The sequence below is a fragment of the Scyliorhinus torazame genome, chromosome 11 (genome assembly GCF_047496885.1).
Source record: "Scyliorhinus torazame isolate Kashiwa2021f chromosome 11, sScyTor2.1, whole genome shotgun sequence".
In the NCBI taxonomy this organism is placed as follows: Eukaryota; Metazoa; Chordata; class Chondrichthyes; order Carcharhiniformes; family Scyliorhinidae; genus Scyliorhinus; species Scyliorhinus torazame.
In genome coordinates this window covers 101,191,441-101,217,730 of record NC_092717.1, presented here as the reverse complement: position 1 = coordinate 101,217,730, position 26,290 = coordinate 101,191,441, and the positions used below count along the sequence as shown (strand labels likewise).

Below are 26,290 nucleotides of genomic sequence, written 5' to 3'. Positions count from 1 at the left end.
CTTTCCATCACTAAAGTGAACGTAATCGAATTGTGGTCACTATCACCAAATGCTCACCTACCTCCAAATCTAACACCTGCCCTGGTTCATTACCCAGTACCAAATCCAATATGGCCTCGCCTCTCGTTGGCCTACCTACACACTGTGTCAGGAAACCCTCCTGCACACATTGGACAAAAACGGACCCATCTAAAGTACTCGAACTATAGCGTTTCCAGTCAATATTTGGAAAGTTAAAGTCCCCCATAACAACTACCCTGTTGCTTTCGCTCCTATCCAGAATCATCTTTGCAATCCTTTCCTCTACATCTCTGGAACTTTTCGGAGGCATATAGAAAACCCCTAACAGGGTGACCTCTCCTTTCCTGTTTCTAACCTCAGCCCATACTACCTCAGCAGACGAGTCCTCATCAAACGTCCTTTCTGCCACCGTAATACTGTCCTTGACTAACAATGCCACCCCTCCCCCCTCTTTTACCACCTTCCCTGAGCTTACTGAAATATCTAAACCCCGGTAACTGCAACAACCATTCCTGTCCCTGCTCTATCCATGTCTCCGAAATGGCCACAAGTCCCAGGTACCAACCCATGCCGCAAGTTCACCCACCTTATTCCGGATGCTCCTGGCATTGAAGAAGACACACTTTAAACCATCTTCCTGCCTGCCGGTACACTCCTGCAACTTTGAAACCTTACTCATGACCTCACTACTCTCAACCTCCTGTATACTGGAGCTACAATTCAGGTTCCCAAGCCCCTGCTGAACTAGTTTAAACCCTCCCAAAGAGCATTGGCAAATTTCCCCCACAGGATATTAGTACCCCTCTGGTCCAGGTGTAGACCATCCCGTTTGTAGAGGTCCCACTGACCCAAGAATGAGCCCCAATTATCCAGAAATCTGAAACCCTCCCCTGTACCATCCCTGTAGCCACGTGTTCAACTCCTCTCTCTCCCTATTCCTCGTCTCGCTATCACATGGCACGGGTAACAACCCAGAGATAATAACTCTGTTTGTCCTAGATCTAAGGTTCCACCCTAGCTCCCTGAATTCCTGCCTTACATCCCTATCCCTTTTCCTACCTATGTCGTATGTACCTATGTGGACCACGACTTGGGGCTGCTCCCCCTCCCCCTTAAGGATCCCGAAAACACGATCCGAGACATCACGCACCCTGGCACCTGGGAGGCAACACACCAACCGCGAGTCTCTCTCGTTCCCACAGAATCTCCTATCTATCCCCCTAACTATGCAGTCTCCAATGACTAATGCTCTACTCCTCTCCCCCCTTCCCTTCTGAGCAACAGGGACAGACTCTGTGCCAGAGACCTGTACCCCATGGCTTACCCCTGATAAGTCTTCCCCCCCAACAGTATCCAAAGCGGTATACTTGTTACTAAGGGGAACGACCACAGGGGATCTTTGCATAGCATAAACATTCCAGTCAAGTCAACACAACATCCCAGCAGACAGTCGGTCTGCCCCAGCCAATTTAAAACAAAGACAGCCCTTTGCAGATCCTAATCGGCAACAAATGTGCTAATGGCCTAAGCATTAACTGTTCTCACACAGTTGTTTAAACAAGGGAGCCTCATTTAACAACCCAAAATCAGTATCCCAAGACCAAGATTTGGACCAGCAGACACATTTAAATTATACTGTCCTGGGACCTTGTAGTTGTTTACTGCTTGTTCTCCAATGATGTGGAGATGCAGGTGTTGGACTGGGGTGGGCACACTAGCTTTCGGAGCGCAGCTCCTTCCTCAGGTGAATCCTCATTCCTCATTCACCTGAGGAAGGAGCTGCGCTCTGAAAGCTAGTGATTCAAAACAAACCTGTTGGACTTTAACCTGGTGTTGTAAGACTTCTTACTGTGATCTCCAATGAGAACAGGACTCTAAGTACTCAACCTGTGCTGTCTACCACCAAGCAGGTGGCAGCAGAAAGAACCCGAGCCCTCATCAAAATTGTTGAAATTGAATCTTGTCCCTCCAAGAGTTATTCACTCCACGAGCCTTTGCCAATGGTGGAAGTCTTGCTTTGGGAAAGACGTGATTACCCTACAATCTTATTCCATTTGACTTTTGATTCTGGACTCTGGACACGTGTAAAACCCTAATTTATATTTTATTGTGGTCATGCCCTGGACCCTCTTCCTGAATCCTTACCCCCCATTTGCAAAAGGGGTGGATGTTGTGAAGCCTCTGTCACGTGTGTGTGTATAAATAAACCCATCCTTTTTATTTTATCTTACTTTGAACCAGCTGTGCACGTTCGTCAAGGAGGACTAGAACACTCCAAATTTAAGGGTTAGGGAAAATATGCTACCATTTATTAAGGGGCAATTAAGCCAGAATAAAAAACACCTTTCTGTTTATGGATGGGTAATGAGTGAGGAGATCAGGGCAGTTTAAATTGACCCCCCTCCTGTCCGTAACACATTGAGGGCGACCCCTTTAAGTGCACCTATTCCATCACTGGCAGACCTGGGACTGGATTCTCCGCCGGTGGGATTCTCCGTTGCATCAGCAGCGCACCCGCGCCCACGGGTTTCCCAGCAGCGTGGGGTAGCCACAATGGGAAATCCCATTGGCAGGCGGCAGGAATGGAGAATCCTGCTGCCGGCAAAGGTGCGGCACCCAGGAAAACACGGCTGGTGGACTGGAGAATCCAGCCCCTCATGTTTAGCAGACCAGTGCGTACCAACTTACCTACTCTTACCCATTCTCCGCTCGCAGAAAATAGAGGGCAATTTTTTAAACTGCAAGAGAAGATGCCAAACATGGCCGATAAAAATGCAGGTAGAGAATTGCCACGTTTACAGTTGGGACATGTTTGCATCCAGGATACCATCTAAGGTACGTGACAACCAGCAGAGGTGACAAAGATTTGTTCAGGGCCAAGGTCCTATGAAGTTATTACACACAAGGCACAACAGTGAGGCATAGCCGTGAGGACAAATCAGATCCATTCCAGCTCCTCAACCACTGTATAGTCCTATTGGATCAAGGACTAGGTCCCAGATACAACTAGGAACAACATCCAAGAATGTAAATCCCACAGATCACTGATACCTCCAGGCAAGGTTACCATTACAAGATCTGGGTGTACCAGTAGATTACCACTACGCTTTAGAACATAGAACATAGAACAATACAGCGCAGTACAGGCCCTTCGGCCCACGATGTTGCATCGAAACAAAAGCCATCTAACCTACACTATGCCATTATCATCCATATGTTTATCCAATAAACTTTTAAATGCCCTCAATGTTGGCGAGTTCACTACTGTAGCAGGTAGGGCATTCCACGGCCTCACTACTCTTTGCATAAAGAACCTACCTCTGACCTCTGTCCTATATCTATTACCCCTCAGTTGAAAGTTATGTCCCCTCGTGCCAGCCATATCCATCCGCGGGAGAAGGCTCTCACTGTCCACCCTATCCAACCCCCTGATCATTTTGTATGCCTCTATTAAGTCTCCTCTTAACCTTCTTCTCTCCAACGAAAACAACCTCAAGTCCATCAGCCTTTCCTCATAAGATTTTCCCTCCATACCAGGCAACATCCTGGTAAATCTCCTCTGCACCCGCTCCAAAGCCTCCACGTCCTTCCTATAATGCGGTGACCAGAACTGTACGCAATACTCCAAATGCGGCCGTACCAGAGTTCTGTACAGCTGCAACATGACCTCCCGACTCCGGAACTCAGTCCCTCTACCAATAAAGGCCAACACTCCATAGGCCTTCTTCACAACCCTATCAACCTGGGTGGCAACTTTCAGGGATCTATGTACATGGACACCTAGATCCCTCTGCTCATCCACACTTTCAAGAACTTTACCATTAGCCAAATATTCCGCATTCCTGTTATTCCTTCCAAAGTGAATCACCTCACACTTCTCTACATTAAACTCCATTTGCCACCTCTCAGCCCAGCTCTGCAGCTTATCTATATCCCTCTGTAACCTGCTACATCCTTCCACACTATCGACAACACCACCGACTTTAGTATCGTCTGCAAATTTACTCACCCACCCTTCTGCGCCTTCCTCTAGGTCATTGATAAAAATGACAAACAGCAACGGCCCCAGAATAGATCCTTGTGGTACTCCACTTGTGACTGTACTCCATTCTGAACATTTCCCATCAACCACCACCCTCTGTCTTCTTTCAGCTAGCCAATTTCTGATCCACATCTCTAAATCACCCTCAATCCCCAGCCTCCGTATTTTTTGCAATAGCCTACCGTGGGGAACCTTATCAAACGCTTTGCTGAAATCCATATACACCACATCAACTGCTCTACCCTCGTCTACCTGTTCAGTCACCTTCTCAAAGAACTCAATACGGTTTGTGAGGCATGACCTACCCTTCACAAAGCCATGCTGACTATCCCTGATCATATTATTCCTATCTAGATGATTATAAATCTTGTCTCTTATAATCCCCTCCAAGACTTTACCCACTACAGACGTGAGGCTCACCGGTCTATAGTTGCCGGGGTTGTCTCTGCTCCCCTTTTTGAACAAAGGGACCACATTTGCTGTCCTCCAGTCCTCTGGCACTATTCCTGTAGCCAATGATGACATAAAAATCAAAGCCAAAGGTCCAGCAATCTCTTCCCTGGCCTCCCAGAGAATCCTAGGATAAATCCCATCAGGTCCCGGGGACTTATCTATTTTCAGCCTGTCCAGAATTGCCAACACCTCTTCCCTTCGTACCTCAATGCCATCTATTCTATTAGCCTGGGGCTCATCATTCTCCTCCACAACATTATCTTTTTCCTGAGTGAATATTGACGAAAAATATTCATTTAGTATCTCGCCTATCTCTTCAGACTCCACACACAATTTCCCATCCCTGTCCTTGACTGGTCCTACTCTTTCCCTAGTCATTCGCTTATTCCTGACATACCTATAGAAAGCTTTTGGGTTTTCCTTGATCCTTCCTGCCAAATACTTCTCATGTCCCCTCCTTGCTCGTCTTAGCTCTCTCTTTAGATCCTTCCTCGCTACCTTGTAACTATCCATCGCCCCAACCGAAACTTCACACTTCATCTTCACATAGGCCTCCTTCTTCCTCTTAACAAGAGATTCCACTTCCTTGGTAAACCACGGTTCCCTCGCTCGACGCCTTCCTCCCTGTCTGACCGGTACATACTTATCAAGAACACGCAGTAGCTGATCCTTGAACAAGCCCCACTTATCCAGTGTGCCCAACACTTGCAGCCTACTTCTCCACCTTATCCCCCCCAAGTCACGTCTAATGGCATCATAATTGCCCTTCCCCCAGCTATAACTCTTGCCCTGCGGTGTATACTTATCCCTTTCCATCATTAACGTAAACGTCACCGAATTGTGGTCACTGTCCCCAAAGTGCTCTCCTACCTCCAAATCCAACACCTGGCCTGGTTCATTACCCAAAACCAAATCCAACGTGGCCTCGCCTCTTGTTGGCCTGTCAACATATTGTTTCAGGAAACCCTCCTGCACACACTGTACAAAAAACGATCCATCTATTGTACTCAAACTATATCTTTTCCAGTCAATATTTGGAAAGTTAAAGTCTCCCATAATAACTACCCTGTTACTTTCGCTCATATCCAGAATCATCTTCGCCATCCTTTCCTCTACATCCCTAGAACTATTAGGAGGCCTATAAAAAACTCCCAACAGGGTGACCTCTCCTTACCTGTTTATAACTTCAGCCCATACTACCTCGGAAGAAGAGTCCCCATCTAGCATCCTCTCCGCCACCGTAATACTGCTCTTGACTAGCAGCGCCACACCTCCCCCTCTTTTGCCTCCTTCTCTGAGCTTACTAAAACACCTAAACCCCGGAACCTGCAACATCCATTCCTGTCCCTGCTCTATCCATGTCTCCGAAATGGCCACAACATCGAAGTTGTGAATTACTCATCTCTTTGGAGATGAGAAATTCTACACACTGATGTAAACTAGTATAGGAACATGTATTTTAAATAGTTATATTTCTTTGGAAGGGGAAAATATATCAAAAAATAAGGGGTACGTTTTAATATGTCTTGAAGGGATAGGAGCATGATATCACTAGAAAGGAAGTGTGTCATGCAATTGAGTTAGTTTCACTTTTGCTTTGAGCAGAGAGCGCGCAGACACATTTCAGCTGATGATGTATCGTCCAGCTTTCCATCCATGAATATCTGGTCACATGTTCCTAGAATTAATAACTGAACCCACAATGTGTTTATCCAATCCCTTAGGAGTGATTGGTGCTTTCGTAAGACTGTTAAAACACAACAGTGTGTTTGTGGGAGGCTGTGAGTTTGTAATAGACTTTCTAATAAGCACAGCAAAAATCTTCCCATTTTCTCCATTACCTTGACTGTAGGTGATTTTCTCTCACCTATCAAAGGGTGTGGAAATTTCCAGCAGGATACAACAAATAGTGTGCAGAATATTCTCCCTGTCCCTGTGCTACCATTTAAAAAAATGAAACAAACAAAATTAAGATGACACTGCCTGATCAAAATGTACGCATTTGTAAATATTTCAAGTATGGCTAATTCAAGTCAAATTGTTCAGTTCTTAACTGCGATATCTATCTACTTAATCCAATTGTTGTCATGCTTGTTGCTTACTATATCTAAGGCCACTCAATCTTTTCACTCCTCTTCTAATACATCGTCTCAAAAGCCTGTTATGTTTTAGAACTTTTCCAAAAAGAATTTAATATTAGACTTGCTTGCCCCAGAAAAAATATTTTAAATAAATCACTCTTTTGAATACAGTATTTATTCTTCATAGCTTTGAAATTAAGGTGTGTAATTAGTGTACAAACATTAAATACATTTATTTGACACCACCTCTCACTATTTTAATGCTAAACCTCACCTACCTATTTCAAATGACATGATGGCCCTGTTAAAATGGCGAACACTTCAAGCTGGTATCACACCCCATGATTTTGAGGCTTTTCTTGTTTAGCTCGGCTAACTGTGAAGTAAACATTTTCCGTTTCAATGTTAAGCGGAAGGTAGTTGGCTTTGGAGAAGGCATTTGTTGGAGTAAGAGTGCTTAAATTTTCTTCTTCAAATACATATAATCAAGCCATCTGTATTTTGAAGTGTAATTCCTATGTTATAAGGGAAGAAAATAATAACGCATTGCAAGCTGTAGTGCGATCTGAGAGGCAGAAAGGTATAATTGAACAGACACTCACAACCATGTAAATTCAGGTCATGTGCGAATGCAACTGCGAATTCAACTGAATAAAGTGTAAACTATTCGGTGGCTGGAGAGCCCATTTAGTATCACACGCAAATATATCTGGCATATTACCAAGGGAGCCTGTAATTTGAAACGGCATCTATTCCTAAAAATATATTTTTAAAGAATCTGTTACAGAGCGTTACGTAGCATCCATGAATTTTAGAATTCACATGAGGAAATCAAGAAACTGGTTGTTGAACCAGTAGTAAAGTGCGGTAGTTTTCAAAGTTGATTTGCAGTGGGGTGACACTTTGGCATGCAGTGCCATAGCTATCAAACTGTGATTTTTGCGAGGGGTATTGGACTTTGACCATGTCTTTCCATTTAGCAATACGAGCATGCAGGGACCTGTAGGCACAGATCTGTGCCCCACTATTTCCCCAGCTCAAGAATGCCACAGGTGTCAAAAGTTTACAAAAAATAAAGCCATAGTTTGAGCTTCTAACATAATGTTGACCCACATTAAGTAGTGTTGGGTTTTTCCCAATGTACATGAGATCACCAGATATCGTACATTGGGTTGGAGGAAGAATGTGGACCACATAGAACAAACAAAGAACAAAGAAATGTACAGCACAGGAACAGGCCCTTCGGCCCTCCAAGCCCGTGCCGACCATACTGCCCGACTAAACTACAATCTTCTACACTTCCTGGGTCCGTATCCTTCTATTCCCATCCTATTCATATATTTGTCAAGATGCCCCTTAAATGTCCCTATCGTCCCTGCTTCCACTACCTCCTCCGGTAGTGAGTTCCAGGCACCCACTACCCTCTGCGTAAAAAACTTGCCTCGTACATCTACTCTAAACTTTGCCCCTCTCACCTTAAACCTATGGCCCCTAGTAATTGACCCCTCTACCCTGGGGAAAAGCCTCTGACTATCCACTCTGTCTATGCCCCTCATAATTTTGTATACCTCTATCAGGTCGCCCCTCAACCTCCTTCGTTCCAGTGAGAACAAACCGAGTTTATTCAATCGCTCCTCATAGCTTATGCCCTCCATACCAGGCAACATTCTGGTAAATCTCTTCTGCACCCTCTCTAAAGCCTCCACATCCTTCTGGTAGTGTGGCGACCAGAATTGAACACTATACTCCAAGTGTGGCCTAACTAAGGTTCTATACAGCTGCAACATGACTTGCCAATTCTTATACTCAATGCCCCGGCCAATGAAGGCAAGCATGCCGTATGCCTTCTTGACTACCTTCTCCACCTGTGTTGCCCCTTTCAATGACCTGTGGACCTGTACTCCTAGATCTCTTTGACTTTCAATACTCTTGAGGGTTCTACCATTCACTGTATATTCCCTACCTGCATTAGCCCTTCCAAAATGCATTACCTCACATTTGTCCGGATTAAACTCCATCTGCCATCTCTCCGCCCAAGTCTCCAGACAATCTAAATCCTGCTGTATCCTCAGACAGTCCTCATCGCTATCCGCAATTCCACCAACCTTTGTGTCGTCTGCAAACTTACTAATCAGACCAGTTACATTTTCCTCCAAATCATTTATATATACTACAAAGAGCAAAGGTCCCAGCACTGATCCCTGTGGAACACCACTGGTCACAGCCCTCCAATTAGAAAAGCATCCCTCCATTGCTACCCTCTGCCTTCTATGGCCTAGCCAGTTCTGTATCCACCTTGCCAGTTCACCCCTGATCCCGTGTGACTTCACCTTTTGTACTAGTCTACCATGAGGGACCTTGTCAAAGGCCTTACTGAAGTCCATATAGACAACATCTACTGCCCTACCTGCATCAATCATCTTAGTGACCTCCTCGAAAAACTCTATCAAGTTAGTGAGACACGACCTCCCCTTCACAAAACCGTGCTGCCTCTCACTAATACGTCCATTTGCTTCCAAATGGGAGTAGATCCTGTCTCGAAGAATTCTCTCCAGTAATTTCCCTACCACTGAAGTAAGGCTCACCGGCCTGTAGTTCCCGGGATTATCCTTGCTACCCTTCTTAAACAGAGGAACAACATTGGCTATTCTCCAGTCCTCCGGGACATCCCCTGAAGACAGCGAGGATCCAAAGATTTCTGTCAAACAGCGAGGATCCAAAGATTTCTGTCAATAATAATAATAAACATACAAAATGCAATGCCAGTCCTCTTTTAACAGCGCCTTCAAAACCCACAACCTCTATCACCTGAAATGGGAACGCCACCGCCTGCAGGTTCACCTCCAAGCCACACACCAGCCTGACTTGGAACAAGATTGCTGTTTCTCCACTGTTGCAGGGCAAAAATCCTGGAACTCCCTTTCTAACAGCACTGTGGATGTGTCTACACCACATGGACTGCAGTGGTTCAAGAAGATGGCTCACTATCACCTTCTCAAGAGCAATTAGGGATGGGCAATAAATGCTAACCTTTTCAGTAACACTCGCATCCCTTGAAAGATTAAAAATAAAGTGTTTGCAAATTTCTATCCCAGACGGAAGGTTATTTGAAGCCTTGATGTGGGCAGAGTGGAATGTTGCATCTCCTGTGCTTACATGGGATAGCGGCAGTAAGGACAGCTGGTAGGAAAGTGAGTGTGGTAGTCACCACTGTTGTATTATATTGTATATATGGGTATTACGGTAAGGCCCCTATACTACAGGTACGGGGGTAGATCCCTGCCTGCTGGCTCCGCCCAGGAGGCAGAGTATAAATGTGTGTGCTCTCCAAACAGCAGCCATTTCGTAAGCTGCTGTAGGAGGCCACACATCTCAGTGTAATAAAGCCTCAATTACATTCTACTCTCGTCTCGTCGTAATTGATAGTGCATCAATTTATTACACAGAGATTTTTCAGAGATGGACCTTTGCATCAAGCCGGATCGCCTGCAGCTGCATCCTCAAGCAGACAACGCCAAAAAAGACTTTGCACATTGGCTAGCTTGCTTTGAAGCATACATCGGGTCTGCGCCAGACCCAATCTCAGAAGCACAGAAGCTCCAGATTCTGTACACTCGGCTGAGCTCCAATGTTTTTCACCTCGTCCAGGGCGCGCCTACCTACGCAGAGGCCATGGCGCTACTGAAGGAGAATTACGCTCATCAGACCAACAAGATCTATGCCAGGCACCTCCTATCCATGCGGCACCAACTTCCCAGTGAGTCTGTGGAAGATTTCTGGCGTGCCCTGCTCACCCTGGTGAGAGAATGTGACTGCCAGGCCATTTCGGCCACTGAACATTCAAACCTGCTAATGAGAGATGCGTTCGTTACAGGCATAGGGTCTGACTACATCCGCCACCGCCTCTTAGAAGGGGCCACGCTTGACCTCGCGGCGACCAAGAAACTAGCGCTCTCGCTCACAGTCGCCTCACGCAACGTACAGGCATATGCCCCCGACCGAACGGCCCACCCTTCCTGTGCATCGTGGACCCCGCCAGCGGCTACCTCATCGTGGACCCCATCAGTGACCGCCCTCAGCCAACCCCACGCCTGCGCCGTGCGGCAGCCAACCAACCCCGGGGGACCCAAGTGCTACTTCTGCGGACAGTCAAAACACCCCCGGCAGCGCTGCCCGGCACGGAGCACGCTCTGCAAGGCCTGTGGCAAGAAGGGACATTTCGCTGCAGTGTGCCAGGCCCGCTGAATCGCCGCTATTGTCCCGGCACCCCCCACGTGCGGACAGTGGACGCCGCCAGCTTCCTCTCCTCAGACCACGTGCGTCCTGTGGGCGCCGCCATCTTGCTCCACTCACAACATGTGCGTCCTGTGGGTGCTGCCATCTTGCTTGCCTCAGAAACAATGGGCATCGCCATCTTGCCTGCCCCAGGACACATGCAGCCTGAGGGCGCCGGCATCTTGCCTGCCCCAGGACATGTGCGGCCCGTGGGCACCGCCATCATACCCGCCTCAGGACCCCTGCCCGTCGGGCACCTCATCGGGCCGCTCATCGCGTGCAACCACCGACGACTAGCCGCGTCTTGCCTCGGTCTCGATCGACCAGTCTCGACTGCACAACCTCGCGACCGCTTCGACAAAGGTGAAGGTCGGCGGGCACGAGATATCCTGCAATCTAGACTCCGAGAGCACTGAGACCTTCACCCACCCCGATACGGTAAGGCGCTGTTCCCTCACGGTACATCCCGCTAACCAAAGAATCTCCCTGGTCTCTGGATCCCACTCCGTGGCAATCCGGAGGTACTCATCGCCACGTCCAGGGCGTAGAGTTCAGCGGCTTCCAGCTCTACGTCCTCCCCAACTTCTGCGCTGCCTTGCTACTCGGCCTGGACTTCCCGTGCAACCTCCAGAGCCTAACCCTGAAATTTGGCGGGCCCCTACCACCAGCTCCCCATTCGTAAGGCGGACGGCCCATACACTACGTTTGAAGCAGATGGCCGCCTTTACCATTTCCTTAGGGTTCCCTTCGCCGTCACCAACGGGGTCTTGGTCTTCCAATGGGAGATGGACCGAATGGTTGACCGGTACGGGCTGTGGGCCACATTCCCGTACCTGGACAACGTCACCATCTGCGGCCACGACCAGCAGGACCACGACGCTAACCTTTCCAAATTTCCCCACACCGCCACACTCCTCAACCTAACTTACAACAAGGCGAACCGATTAGCCATCCTTGGCTATGTGGTTCAGAATGGAGTTCTAGGGCCCGACTCCGATCGCATGCACCCCCTAATGGAACTCTCCCTCCCCCACTGCCCCAACACCCTCAAACGATGCCTGGGGTTCTTTTTGTATTACGCCCAGTGGGTCCCAAACTATGCGGACAAGGCCCGCCCACTCATTCAATCCACCGCTTTTCCACTGACGGCCAAGGCTCACCAGGCCTTCAACCATATCAAGGCCGATATCGCCAAGGCCGCGATGCACGCGGTCGACGAGATGCTCCCCTTCCAAGTCGAGAGCGACGCATCAGACGTCGCACTGGCCGCCACCTTCAACCAGGCAGGTAGGCCCGTGGCATTCTTTTCCCGCACCCTCCATGCCTTTGAAATTCGGCACTCCTCAGTCGAAAAGGAGGCCCCAGCGATCGTTGAAGCTGTGCAGCATTGGATGCTTTACTTGGCCGGCAGGAGATTCACTCTCCTCACTGACCAACGGTCGGTTGCCTTCATGTTTAATAACACACAAAGGGGTGAAAAAATCTTGAGGTGGAGGATCGAGCTCTCCACCTACAATTACGAGATTTTGTATCGCCCCGGTAAGCTCAACGAGCCCCCCGATGCCCTGTCCCGAGGAACATGTGCCAGCACACAAGTGGACCGACTCCGGACTCTGCACGACGATCTCTGTAACCCGGGAGTCACACGCTTTTACCACTTCATTAAGGCCTGCAATCTGCCCTACTCCATTGAGGAAGTCAGGGCTATCACCAGAGACTGCCAGGTCTGCGTGGAGTGTAAACCGCACTTCTACCGGCCAGACCGTGTGCGCCTGGTGAAGGCCTCCCGCCCCTTTGAACGCCTCAGCTTGGACTTCAAAGGGCCTCTCCCCTCCACCGATTGCAACACATACTTTCTTAATGTGGTCGACGAGTATTCCCGATTCCCCTTCGCCGTCCCATGCCTTGCCATCATCAAAGCCCTCAACACCATCTTTGCTCTGTTCGGTTTCCTCCCCTACGTCCACAGCGACCGGGGATCCTCATTTATGAGCGACGAGCTGCGCCAGTACCTGCTCAACAGGGGCATTGCGTCGAGCTGGACGACCAGCTTCAATCCCAGGGGAAACGGGCAGGTGGAGCGGGAGAATAGGATGGTCAGGAGGGCCGTCCAGCTGGCCTACGTTCCAGAAATCTCCCAGCCTCCCGCTGGCAGGAGGTCCTCCCCGTCGCACTTCATTCGGTCGCTCCTGTGCACTGCGACCAACAAAACCCCCCATGAACGTCTCTTTTCCTTCCCCAGGAAGTCCACCTCCGGGGTTCCGCTCCCAACGTGACTGGCAGCTCCAGGACCCGTTCTCCTCCGCAAGGACGTGCGGCTCCACAAGGCGGACCCGTTGGTTGAGAGAGTACAGCTACTCCATGCGAACCCGCAGTACGTCTATGTAGCGTACCCCGATGGCCACCAAGGCACAGTCTCCCTCAGGGATCTTTCACCAGCTGGGTCCCCACACCCCCCACCCCCTGCCCCGGTGCCACCCTTCCCTCCCCCGGCGCACCCCACTGCAGCCCCCGCTCCAGGACAATCCGTCCTCCCCTTGCTCCCACCCGGGGATGAAGAGGATTTCGACACGCTCCCGGAGTGACCGAAGACCAAGCCGACGCCTGAGTCGCCACCAGCACTGCGGCGCTCTCAACAACAGATCAAGGCGCCCAATCGTCTAAATTTGTAACCTTCTCTGTAATTTTATAACCAATCTTTATATATGTAGTTTTCCACCCCCCCCGCTGGACTCATTTTTAACAGAGGGTGAATGTGGAAGTCACCACTCTTGTATTATATTGTATTTCTGGGTATTACGGTAAGGCCCCTGTACTACAGGTACGGAGGTAGATCCCTGCCTGCGGCTCTGCCCAGGAGGCGGAGTATAAATGTGTGTGCTCTCTGAGCAGCAGCCATTTTGTAAGCTGCTGCAGGAGGCCACACATCTCTGTGTAATAAAGCCTCGATTACATTCTACTCTCGCCTCGTCGTAATTGATAGAGCAGTGAGACTGCCAGTATTTATAATCTTTACTTCACTGAAACTGTAAGCAAATTCAGGAGTCCACACTTGCACAGAATAATGCAGAAATCAGGGGTTGCTGTCAGTTAGTCTATGCTCCTCTAGAAGCATATTGAGGATTTCCCAAACTGCAATCTCCATTGCAATCATGATTTGATGGAAACTTTCATTTCTTCACTTTAATCTCACTGTAAACAACCCTTGAAAGAGTTATATCTTGTTGAATGAGGTGCAACTGACATGATTCTAAACTCATAATTACTACTAAACACCCTCATTGGTCCTGAAAAGTCAATCTTACATTTGCGGCATGGATAACAGATTCCACATATTTAAAAAAAATAAACTTTTAAAAGTCTGTTTATCTTTATTTTGGCTTCTATCGTAATCCAATCATAAATACTTACTTTACTCTCTGAAAATTTTAGAGTAAAGGATATTAAGTAAATCTAGCTTCCTAGTTTGCTATCTGTGAATCTTCATTTGATGTTGCCATCTGCTTGGTGACAATCACTGCTGCTACACACCAAGACACGGGCAGCACTGTAGCACAGTGGGTAGCACAGTTGCTTCACAGCTCCAGGGTCCCAGGTTCGATTCCCGGCTTGGGTCACTGTCTGTGCGGAGTCTGCACATCCTCCCCGTGTGTGCGTGGGTTTCCTCCGGGTGCTCAGGTTTCCTCCCACAGTCCAAAGATGTGCAGGTTAGGTGGATTGGCAATTGCCCTTAGTGTCCAAAAAGGTTGGGTTCGGTGGGGTTATGGGAATAGGGTGGAGGTGTGGGGATAGGGTGGATGTGTGGGCTTAGGTAGGGTGCTCTTTCCAAGGGCCAGTGCAGACTCGATGGGCTGAATGGCCTCCTTCTGCACTATAAATTCTATGATTCTACGATACTATGAAGACATCCCCTTGATTTGGCACCCGATGTAAACCACAGTGGGAAATGGGGCAAATCACGCCACACAATCGCTAGATTGCTATGATGCTAACCGCAAAATCTAGGCCACTGTTGTCTACTATTGTGAGGATCCTTCCTGTCCATTCTCTTACTGCCCCATTCTTTATTTTTCTGTTATCATTTTGACCCACAGATGCTTAGTGGACATATATATTTAAGTCAAGCAGCAGAGATAATGAGGAAATCAAGAATTTGCAACATAGTATGTGGACTATCTTTGGACAGTAGTACACAGACTTTTCGGCACCCGAGAAATGGGGTGGGGCTTGGTTTGATTGATTGGCTGCGAGCCAATAAATTGGCCAAAAGGCCTTATTTTGCCTGGCAACAGGTGGTGATTGGGTCCTCATGTGGAATGATTTTCAGAGAGCCAAGAGGCTCAGTTTGAATCCCGGTCACTCAGAGGAAAGGTCTCGCTCTCTCCAGAAAGGCTGTGAGTTGATGTATTCCTGAACCTACAGAGAACCTGATTAAATGAATCTACCGTGAAACCATTTCAGGCTGCAAGCAGAGAACTGGATCTGAAAGCTTACTTTGAAGGAAGGTCTGCTTAAAGACAACCATCTGAAACAAAGACTCATTTTCCTTTTACTTATTATTTTTACCTTTCTTCTCCCTTCTGTATTTGTCTGTCTTGTATACATATGTAGAGAGTGGGGCAAATTAAAGTGGGGGATTAGGAATTAGATGATAGTTAACAAGTTATATTTGCTGCGTATTTCATTATAGTTCTTGTTACAAATAAAAAGTAATTGGCTTTAAATTTACAAACCTGGTGATTGTAATTATTGGGTAGCCAAGGGCTAAAGACTTTGGGTATTTTTCTAAGAATTATTGGTTAATTCAATTGTGTTGTGACTCTGGTTAAAGCGGGGCTGGAATTGACTGCGCACTAGCCCAGGGTGTTTTAACACAGATCATTCCAGCATAATGCAAAGATAAGGCACTCCTCCACAATGGTGGAGGAGATTTTAAAAAAAAATTAAATGTACAAGCCCTTGTACATTTAAATCTGTTACACAATGGCATCAGCAATAGTTGTCTGTGTCTCTTTTTCCTTTCCTGTGTGCTATAGGGGTTGGGGGAGGGTGCTGATGGCATGTAGTTGAATAAACAAGTAAAAATGCGGGTATGCAAAGGTTAACTATACAAAATCTAAGAAAAATGATTGTGCATGTACCTTCAAGTACTCTTATAGTGTTGCAGCAGGAGGTAACTGAGACCCACTTAGACTAGATGTGATGGACAAAAACAGGTGGAGCTTCGGTCTTGCGTTGGAGCAGCTGCATGCACTGCCTAACTATTGACAGTAAAGATTACCTCTGACCCCAGCTGACTATTAATCTTGTGCTAATGGCTGTAAGATGAAGCAGAGTTAATTAAAGAACTTCTAAGGGATGCGGTGGGGGTGCCAGGTGGGAAGGTGGTGGCTGGAATGTGCCGACACAGTTTGCATAGAAACAGCTGCACTTTTTCTTTATTTAGAATGTACTTGGAGTTTAGGGGAAGAAATAGGCAGTCTTTTTATTTCAAAAGTGCCACTGTATTTGAGTGATGCATTCTAGCCCCAGGGTGACATTTTATTTGAAAAGCATAAAATGTAAAATTGAATAAGTGCATCACACCAATTATGTGCTGCAGTTTTGCTTTTAATTAGATCTAATTTTAGATGAATCGCAAGATGGCTCCAGCTGCAGTTTATTTTAGCCAGCTCTAAAGCTGTCAGACACTCAGCAGCAGCAAAGAATAATAACAGAGCCAGGAACACTTGCAATAAGGGCTCTGAGCTGTTAAGAGAAGAATGAGATCCACTTTGTACATGTTGAACAGTGAACTTTCGTTGACGCACAATCGCTTTGCATTCAAGTTTGTCAAATGCATAACATTTTTTTAAAATTCCAAAGCCCCCCATGACATGTTTCTCAGTGGCAGGAGGCAGCTTGCTGTTAGCCAGTGACCGGATCTTCTGATCCTGCCACCGTCAATGGGATCTCCCATTGAATCCACCCTCTGCCGCCGGGAAACCCGGTCGCGAGTTCGCAGTCGGCAGGACCGGAAGATCCTGCTACCAAGAAAGGCTGGAAAATCCCCCAAGTATACTCTTTTTCCCCTCTTCAGGGTCAAAGATGTTCAACATAAGTACAGGCAAATGAAGCGTTTAATAAATCTAGTTAATTTCGTGTCAAATTCCATGGCTATCCATCATATTCAATTGTCTCTTGAATGACTCCAGAGTTTTTGTTTCTGTTATCATACTCTGAAAACCGCTTCATTTATTAATCACTCCTTGTGCAAAGATGTGATGGTTCCTGAGGCCTGTTTGAACTTATTGGGGGTGATTTTCCGGGCCCATCAGCCATCAACATAAATTCTGTTCAGGCCACTAAATCTGGCAAGAGGCCAAAACGGGACGTGCACCAGCCGGAAATCCAAACATGGTCTTCCTGGGCCTTTCCTGCTGACATCACCAGGATCATGTCGAGATAGGGCGAAAACCTGATTGGATCCATTTTAATCTCATTAACGAATTGAAGTAGATGTTCCGGCTTCACCAAATCTTCCCACCCACCAACGGGATGTCACGCGGGCATCGATTACTGCTGTTCTTTAGAAACATGGACCAGGCGCCATGGACTCCATAGGGAGGAAGGAAGTGAGTCCCGCTCTCTACTTTGAGCCAAGATGCACAAAGAGAAAGGAACCACTGGTCAGATGCCAAGAGGGGTCCTTCAAGGGCATTAGGGGTTGAGGGGGTCAGACTGGGGTTGAAGAGGCCAGGTCGGATGTCTCCCCCAGTCTGGGAGTTGCGATGGGTCTACGTTGCCTTGAGGCCCGCTGTCTTTGAGGTTCAACACTCATTAACAGACCACAACACATCTGTAGGCTGTCTGTCCTAAAGTCCTCTCACAGGAAGGAACGATTCTATAGCTTCTCTCCTGGAGAAGCATCTCAAATCTCATGAAGTTTGAATAGGCTCTGTGGTTTCACTAAAACGGTTTGCCTGCATTGTTCCTATTGAGATTGTTTAATAGCAGATTTCACGCCCCATTAACGTTTACAATCTTTGCGGTTATCCTGCTCATGACTTCCTGCATTGTTCCTATTGCGATTGTTTATAGTAGATTTCTTGCCCCATTAGCTCTCATGAGGTTCTGCAGGTGCTCACCTGGCGTCTGGCTGAGCTCAGTTTTTTTCCAAAAGGTTTTTTTTGAAGCAGAATGATGTCAGAACTCTGAGGCTAGAACTGGGCAAGTTGCTAGGATACCAGACAGAAACCCCAATATTTTATTAAATTTTTAAGAATGTGAGGAAAGGACACTTCGCTTCAGGAGTGATTCCGTGCACAAATAGGGATATGGTATATTGAAACAGAATTATCTCCATTCAAGCAAAACCCATCTCAGGTCAAAATCCACTTTTAAATACAGTTAGCCAACCCAGGAATACTTGCAGTAAAGAGATGAATAGGATAAGCCACTTTGAGAGAAAGAGATCCTTCAGGAACCAGCTGCAGATCATTGTCTGTGTCAACTACTGTTCAACCTGCCAGCCTTTTCAGAAACTGTTGTTCAGTTCAATACTTCACAGTTTTGATAGAAACTGCTCCTGTTCACAGACAGATCAGAACTCACTGTTTTTGAGAAGCTGCTTTTCTGTCCACATCCCAATCTGAAACTCAATTTCATGATGGAAACCCAACACCTGACTGCTTCAGCTCCTGGCGCATCCCATTAACTACATTATCTCACTAAGCTAAATGTCTCTAATTATCCACTCACCAGGGTACCCTCTTTATACAAACAAAATTCCATTAGCCCAATTTTTACGATGCTTCAATTGCATTCTGTCACCAAAAAACCTGCTGCCTTTCCAACCAGGATTAAAAAAAAAAGACTACAGCAGTCACACACTAACACAGGCTCTGCAACAACCACATATCATACTATGCATCTGAAATTCCTACATTCATCACACTTGTCTGTCAGGGCTGTTTCATCCAGGCAGCTGGGTACACTCAGAGATTACAGTGCAAGGGTCCTTGAATGGATACTTTCTCACAGCCATTGTTGAACATTCAGGCTGTGTGCCAGAGAATTGAGAAGAAGCTCCCACATTTTGGCCATCAATGGCCTGCAGTCTGACGGAGTGGGGCTCAAGATTTGAGGGTAAGGGAGTAATACATTTAAAGGTTGCCAGCATAAGGGGCTAACTGCATGTCACCCAGAGAGAAGGCAGGACAGGGTGGGGGTATGAGAGGATGGCTATGGGAAGCGCCATTGGGCTTTGAGTTATAGGTCATGCAATGGCTGCCCAGTGTCTTCAGTGTGAAGGCATGACATCAATTAGATTGTGGGATGTCCAAGCTTGAGTGTCCAAGGTGCCTATTAGTATCGCCTTACTCTGCCTCATAGAGTACTCGTGCCCTCGTACATCTCTGCGAGTCGTGCTCATCCAACCAATTGGTCGTTATTATTAAATCCTCAACAAGGTTAGATGCCCTCATTCTCCAAGTTAATGTGAGGGGTTGAAGCTTTAAGTGTCAAGACCTGAAGGTTGGATGCCGCGCATCGGGAGGGATAGGCTAGTGCTCCACAGCAACAACCACACGACTGTACTGGGGGATCCAGGAGCCCTCAAAGTTCACATAGGTTGGCTTTCGGGTGTCATTGCCATGATGTGAAGGGCCAAAACAAGCAGATGGAAAGCTGGAGGCAACTATAAAGGGGCATGGGCAGTGACAGTGACCGGTGAAACGATGATGTGTTGGGCACCATCCCATGGGAAGAGCCCACTTAAGTCCACACCTCCACCCTATCCCCATAGCCCAATAACCCCACCTAACCTTTGGACACTAAGGGGCAATTTATCATGGCCAATCCACCTAACCTGCATATCTTTGGACTTTGGGAGGAAACTGGACCACCTGGAGGAAACCCACATAGGCACGGGGAGAACATGCAAACAGTCACCTGAGGCTAGAATTGAACCCTGGAGCTGTGAGAGATTTCCTTCCCTAAAGAACATTAGTGAACCAGATGCGTTCATGGTCGTCATTAGACTTTTAATTCCAGATATTTATTGAATTCAAAATTCACTATCTGAAGTGGCGGGTTTCGAACCTGGGTCTCCAGAGGATTACCCTGGGTGTCTGGATTACTAGTCCAACGATAATACCACTAAACCACCGCCTCTCCCACTGAACTGTATAGATATGGAGCTGCCGATTATCTTGATCACCGCCCTGGAGGTGGCCAGACAGCGCTGACTTCCACAAGCCCAACCCAGGCTGGGCCTACGTCAGTACAATAGGGGACCTCTGGTCAGGCTCAGGCCCCAGCTGTCCAACAGGCTGTGGAGTGGTGGGGTCGAAGACCCCGGAGAAGGAGACCTCGTGTGTACAGGACCCGTGTGTCCTTCATTGAGCTGTCGGACCTATGTGCCATAGAAGACTCCGGCTGAGCAAAGAAACAGAGCGGTACCTCTGCCAAGTCCTTGTGGACCTGGCACCATGTGGAGGCAGAGGGCACGTGACCCCAGTAATCGTGAAGCTCATGGCAACCCTGAACTTCTACACGATCGGGTCCTTTTTGAACTCAAGAGGTGACTTGAGAGGCTTCTCTCAATCATCAGCCTACAAGTGCATCTGGGAGGTTGCGGCTGCTCTGTATGCCTGGGCCTCCGAGTGCATCCAATTATCCCTTGAACATGCCCATGAAGATGTCTGGGTGAAGGATTTTCACCTTCACCAGGGCCCCTCAGGTCCACGGGGCCATTGATGGAATACATGTCAACTTGAGAGCACTGTGGCATTAGTGAGGGCCTTTCATCAACTGTAAGAGGTTCCACTCCTTGGAAGTGCAACTTGTTTGCGACCGCCGCCTTTACATCATGCATTTGTATGCATGCTTCCCAGGAAGAGTGCATGATAGTGATATACTGCGGCAATGGCAGATATCTGGGGTCTTCGAGGACCACCCCAGGCTGCCAGGATGGCTCGTGGAGGGCATGGGCTATCCGTTGAGGTCATGGTTGATGACGCCATTGCGGAAGCCCGAGACCAAGATGGAGTCCCGTTATAGTGAGGCTCACAGTTATATAGCCGTACATAGGGCTACTGAAAATATGATTGCACTGCCTGGACGGCTGTGGCAGTGCACAGCCCCCAGAGGGTCGCCCGCATTGTTGTGATTTGTTGCACACTCACCAACCTTGCTCAGCAGTGGGGTGACAATCTGGAGGAGGAGAAGGAGCAGCAATGTGTTGCTTCCTCTGATGAGGAGGACAATGAGGGACTGGGGGATGAGAACGAGGAGGAAATGGAGGATGGAGGACAGGCGGCAGCCAGGGTGTGACAGGTCAGGAGGATGAGGAAGACCCTCATAGCCTCCAGATTCACAATTTAGGTGGCTTGCTGTCTGGCGGCTCAACAACCACCACCGCTCATACCTTCCCAACCTTCCCAAACCCCCCAGACCTCCCTCATCTCCCAAAAAGGTCTACTTAACATCTCACCAGGTGAAACACCTGGGTTGACAGTGTGAGTGAGTTGCTTGTCAAGGCAGGAGGGTGATGACGACTTGCTGTGATGCGCCTCAGCTTTGGCCTACATCTGAATCCTATCTGGCTGCTTGCTGCACACTGACTCCTGCGCTCATGTCTGAGTGAGGGTCGGGGGCACATTCCTTTGTCCCAATGCTCCAAGGGTTGAAAAGAGGCAAGGTCAAGGGTTCACAGAGTGATGAAGCAGACATTCCAGGATGTCAGGCACTGTGGGTCTCATGGGGATCTAACCTTTGGGCTTGCTTGGAGGGCCTGCAGGAGTTTCTAAGTTCAGATAGGGGTCAAAGACAGAGCTGTCAGAGGCTTTAAAGTACAATATTATTTAACTTGGTGAGTCATTGCAGTGTTACCTTATCTATGCCCTTACTAACACTGATTGACCTTGCACGTGTCCACTTAGTGCTCACTTCTACTCTTGTGTGGCGTACCACTAAGTCTTGATGTAACCCCAGGATGCACATCAGAAGAGGGGGCACCCTGCTGCTTTCCTCTCCCTGTGGCCTATGATGCCCTTGGTGGGCGTCCTTCAAACCTGGGGGGACCAGGCTGACTTTCGGGTGTCATTGGTTTTGCTGCACCAACCCTTTCTGCCCGTTGCCCCTGAGGTGCACTAGTGTCAGGAAGGGGGGATTCAGAAGGGCTGGGGCCTGCCAAAGTCTCCTTGGTGGAAGGCCCTGGATGGGCCCTTAAGCTTCCTCCTTCCTTGGGATACACGTGGCCCCCTCAACAGAGAGGAAGCTGGAGTTATGTTATTCCCTAATTCTGAATAACGAATGTAGACTTACAGTTAACACAAACACTTTATTCAAAGGGTCCATTCTGCTTCCAGAGCACAACTAGATGTAAAACAGCCAAGAGGTATCACCAATGAAACTAAGGTAAACTGCCTATGCTAAGCTATCCCTGTCTGCTGCTGCTCACTAGCTCTGTGCTTCTAAAAGAGGCGGATTTTGCCTTGGGCTCGACCCTTTATACCCGTCTCTGATGCTCCCTCTAGTGATGCTGTGGCTGTCACATCTGTGCTGCAGTCCCTGGTGTATGTGCAGATGTATGTACAGATGTACAGATCACTACACACCCACTTTTGATTTGATATGATTTCAGACTGGCCACAAGAAAACTGTACATAACAAGTGGCGAGAATAAGCAAAGCTGCACACTGCGAAAATGATAAAGTAATGCAGAAGCAATTAACAGTGTTATGAGTCATTCGTGAGAAATGGTCATATTTGTCTTGTGGGTGTGCTGAAGTGTTGTTACAAATCTAGCCGGTAGTAGGGATGATGGTTTGATGTCATTAAGAGTACTGTCTGGCGTTGTCTGGCGAGGAACGTCCTGTGGACTAATGGACTTGGTCAAGTCCAGTGTGGGAAACACCGGCGTTGTAGGCCGAAGCATTAACAGATCCCGGCAGTTACGGCGAAAGAGTACTCCCGCCGCTGACTTGACAATGTAGGACCGCGATGCCTCCTGCCTGATTACCGTGGCTGGCTCAGACCACCCGCCTTCTGGGTCCCTGATCCTGACGATGTTGCCCACGTTCAGTAGCTTGAGTGGGATCACATGTTGATCGTAGTAAAGGAACTATATATTTCTAATGCCTGTGGACTTGCCAGGGATAAGAGCAAGGCTATCTTCCTGGCATCAGACGCTGAGGTTAGATCCTTAGCTTCTAGATATATTTTGAACTGTTGTATAAAAAGTTTCCAATTGGAATGCATATTACCAGTGGTCTTGAGCAGGCGTGGAGGTTGGATTGGGTCCATCGTGCCGATTGGTATTTGAAGGGTCCGAATGCTGCGAGGCCTTCCTTGGTCGAATGTCTGGTTTAAGTTCTCTTCTCTTGCTGGTGTCTAGCTGGCTTGCTGAAACCACTCCTGGTACCATATGTTATTCTCTAATTCTGAATAACGACTGCAGACTTACAGTTAACACAAACACTTTATTCAAAGGGTTTGTTCTGCTTCCAGAGCTCAACTAGATGTAAAACAGTCAAGAGGTATGACCAGTGAAACTAAGGTAAACTGCCTATGCTAAGCTATCCCTGTGTGCTGCTGCTCACTAGCTCTGTGCTTCTAAAAGAGGCGGATCCTGCCTTGGGCTCGACCCTTTATACCCGTCTCTGATGCTCCCTCTAGTGATGCTTTGGCTGTCACATCTGTGCTGCAGTCCCTGATGTATGTGCAGATGTATGTACAGGTGTACAGATCACTACAGGAGTGAGCTCCAGAGGCCTCTGCATCACCGAACACTGCCAGTCCTGCAGGACCAGCATTGTCTGCACCATGGTGTTGAAGGCCTGAGCGATGGCACTCTGTGTCTGCAGCAAGCTCTGAGGCCCCTCAGCAATCGCCCTCTGTGATTGGGTCCTGCTGTTGAGGCCCTCAGCCATGGTCTTCAGCCACTGCCCCATGCTTTGAACACCACCACTTAGTCTCTGATGTCTTGCCCGAGGCTCCCCACAGTGGTCACCACCCTTGCAGTGTTGACCTGGGTGCCATGCAATACTGGCAACATCTCCTGCAACTGAAACCTTTGGGACTGCTCCAATCAGGCTTGCAATTGTAGGAATGTTGCGGACAACCCGTCCTGGGTTTCCCGGTGTTGCCTTTGCATCCCCAGCAGCTCTAGGATGAACTTATCTAGAGGCACAGCGTCTGGCTGAGGACAGCTGTGTCCTGGGATCCAGCAGACCTCCGACTGCCCGATCCCTGCCACATTCCTGGATCCACCTGATGTGCATGAGCAGCTGTGTGGTGCTCAGCAAATAGTGACCCAGATGTCTGTCTGCTAGGATCGCCTATCGAGGTGTGTGTCTCTGTGATGGTTCGGGGTGATAGCTGTTATGCCTCTCAGTGTCCTCCTCGGAGCTCTCCTCTGAGATGCTGCCGAGCACTGCGAGGGGAGCTCTGCCTTTGGATGGCCCAGCATCATTGGATGGACACCAAGCGTCAATACCAGACTTGTGGCAAGGCTTAAACAACATAACGGCTACAAAGCAAAGCCTAGTAGAATCACTGGCAACAGCGCACGTCTCCCTGATGAACTCAATTCATTCTATGCTCGTTGCGAGCAGGAAACCAATAAACTGCGTGGGTTTCCTCTGGGTGCTCCGGTTTCCTCCCACAAGTCCCAAAAGGCATGCTTGTTAGGTGATTTGGACAGTCTGAATTCTCACTCAGTGTACCCGGACAGGTGCTGTGGTGTGGCGACTAGGGGATTTTCACAATAACTTCATTGCAGTGTTAATGTAATCCTACTTGTGACACTGATAATGATTATCATTATTAATTGTTGTCAATTGCCCCAACAGCCTCAGACACACCATACCTACCGTCACAGCTTCCAAAATCAGATCGGCCTTCTTGAAAGTGAACCCTCGGAAAGGTAAAGCATCCCAGATCCTGTACGGACTAACTGGCGGGGGTGTTTGCGGACATCTTCAACCTGTCCCTACTCTGCTCCACGGTTCCCACCTGCTTCAAGAAGACCACCATCATACCGGTGCCAAAGAAGAACCTGGCAATGTGCCTCAACAACTACCATCCGGTGGCCTTGACATCTATCATTATGAAGTATGCTTCACCCGATGTCAGTGTCTATGTATTTACATTGTGTATCTATTGTATGCCCTATGTTTTTCATGTATGGAATGATCTGCCTGCAGTGCACTGGTACACATGAAAATAAACCTAAATCCAAAACCTGCAAGACAAGGAACATGGTTTCAGTGAATGGGAAGGACAAGGGTGTGTGCAGTTAACAACTCACTTGAGACAGGTCATCTGGATGGAGGTTCAGTGGATCCTCAATTCTACGGCATACACCAACCTTGCTATCAGTGACGGCTCGCTCCTGACCCTTCCCTTTGAGCTCCACAGTCCTTTTTTCATAGGGGGTGAGGACTCTGAGCTTGGGAACCATTTAAATACAGTTCAACATTGATTGCAGTACTCAGCTGAGCCACGGGTCAGGCGAATCAGATGCCTGGGTAGTCAGGCATGGCGTGTTTCACGCGTGGTGCACTAATTGCACTAAGTGGCGGACAATCACGATTGGAATCACACTGCTGGCGCTAAGTGCACTGATTTTTGCGTCTGAAGTGACATTTAGTATTTGTGGCAACTCTGGGTCACCACCAGTGGATGAAGGCAACAACTATTTACAAGCAGGAAAACTGTTTTCATGCAACTTACTTGAGTTATTTGAGGATATAACCAGCGATATGGATAATGGGGAACCTGTGGATGTGGTATATCTAGACTTCCAGAAGGTGTTTGACAAGGTGCCACATAAAAGACTGATCCAGAAGGTGAGATCGCAGGGGATTGGAGGTAGAGTACTTGATTGGATTGAGGATTGACTGACAGAAAGCAGAAGGTCAGGATAAATGGATCCTTCTGTGGCTGGCGAACTAACTAGTGGGGTACTTCAGGGGTCGATCCTTGGACCTCAACCGTTTACCATCTATACAAATTATCTGCAAGCAGGGACAGAGTGTTACATAGCACCATTTGCGGATGATACTACAATAGGTGGGAAAGCAGGCAGTGAAGAGGGGATAAGGGCCGGGATTCTCCAGTGATTCTTTGGGCCTCGACGGGCCGAGTGGCCGCCGAGTTCGGCCGAGTCCCGCCGGTGTGGATTACGTATGGTCCTACCCGGCGGGACCTTGGATTTCTGTCTGCGGGGGCCATCCTTGTGGGTGGGCAGGGGTAACGGACCCCTGGGGGGTGGTGCTCCACGGTGGCCTGGCCCGCGATCGGGGCCTACCGATCAGCGGGCGGGCTAGTTCCGTGGGGGCCTATGTTCCTCTGCGCCAGGCCCCTGTAGGGCTCCACCATATTTCCCGGGGGCCGGCGCGGAGCTGGGAACCCACGCGCATGTTTGAACCTG

General features: G+C 48.3%; 1 long non-coding RNA gene across 1 annotated transcript in view; it reads left to right on the top strand.

Annotated features, from left to right (window-relative positions):
- Nucleotides 1–25,110, top strand: part of LOC140386009 (uncharacterized) — an 84,460-nt gene extending 59,350 nt beyond the window's left edge. The window contains exon 2 of the long non-coding RNA XR_011933530.1: nt 24,708–25,110. This is a non-coding gene — a long non-coding RNA (uncharacterized lncRNA). The remainder of the gene's footprint in view (nt 1–24,707) is intronic.
- The last annotated feature ends 1,180 nt before the right edge of the window (nt 25,111–26,290 follow it).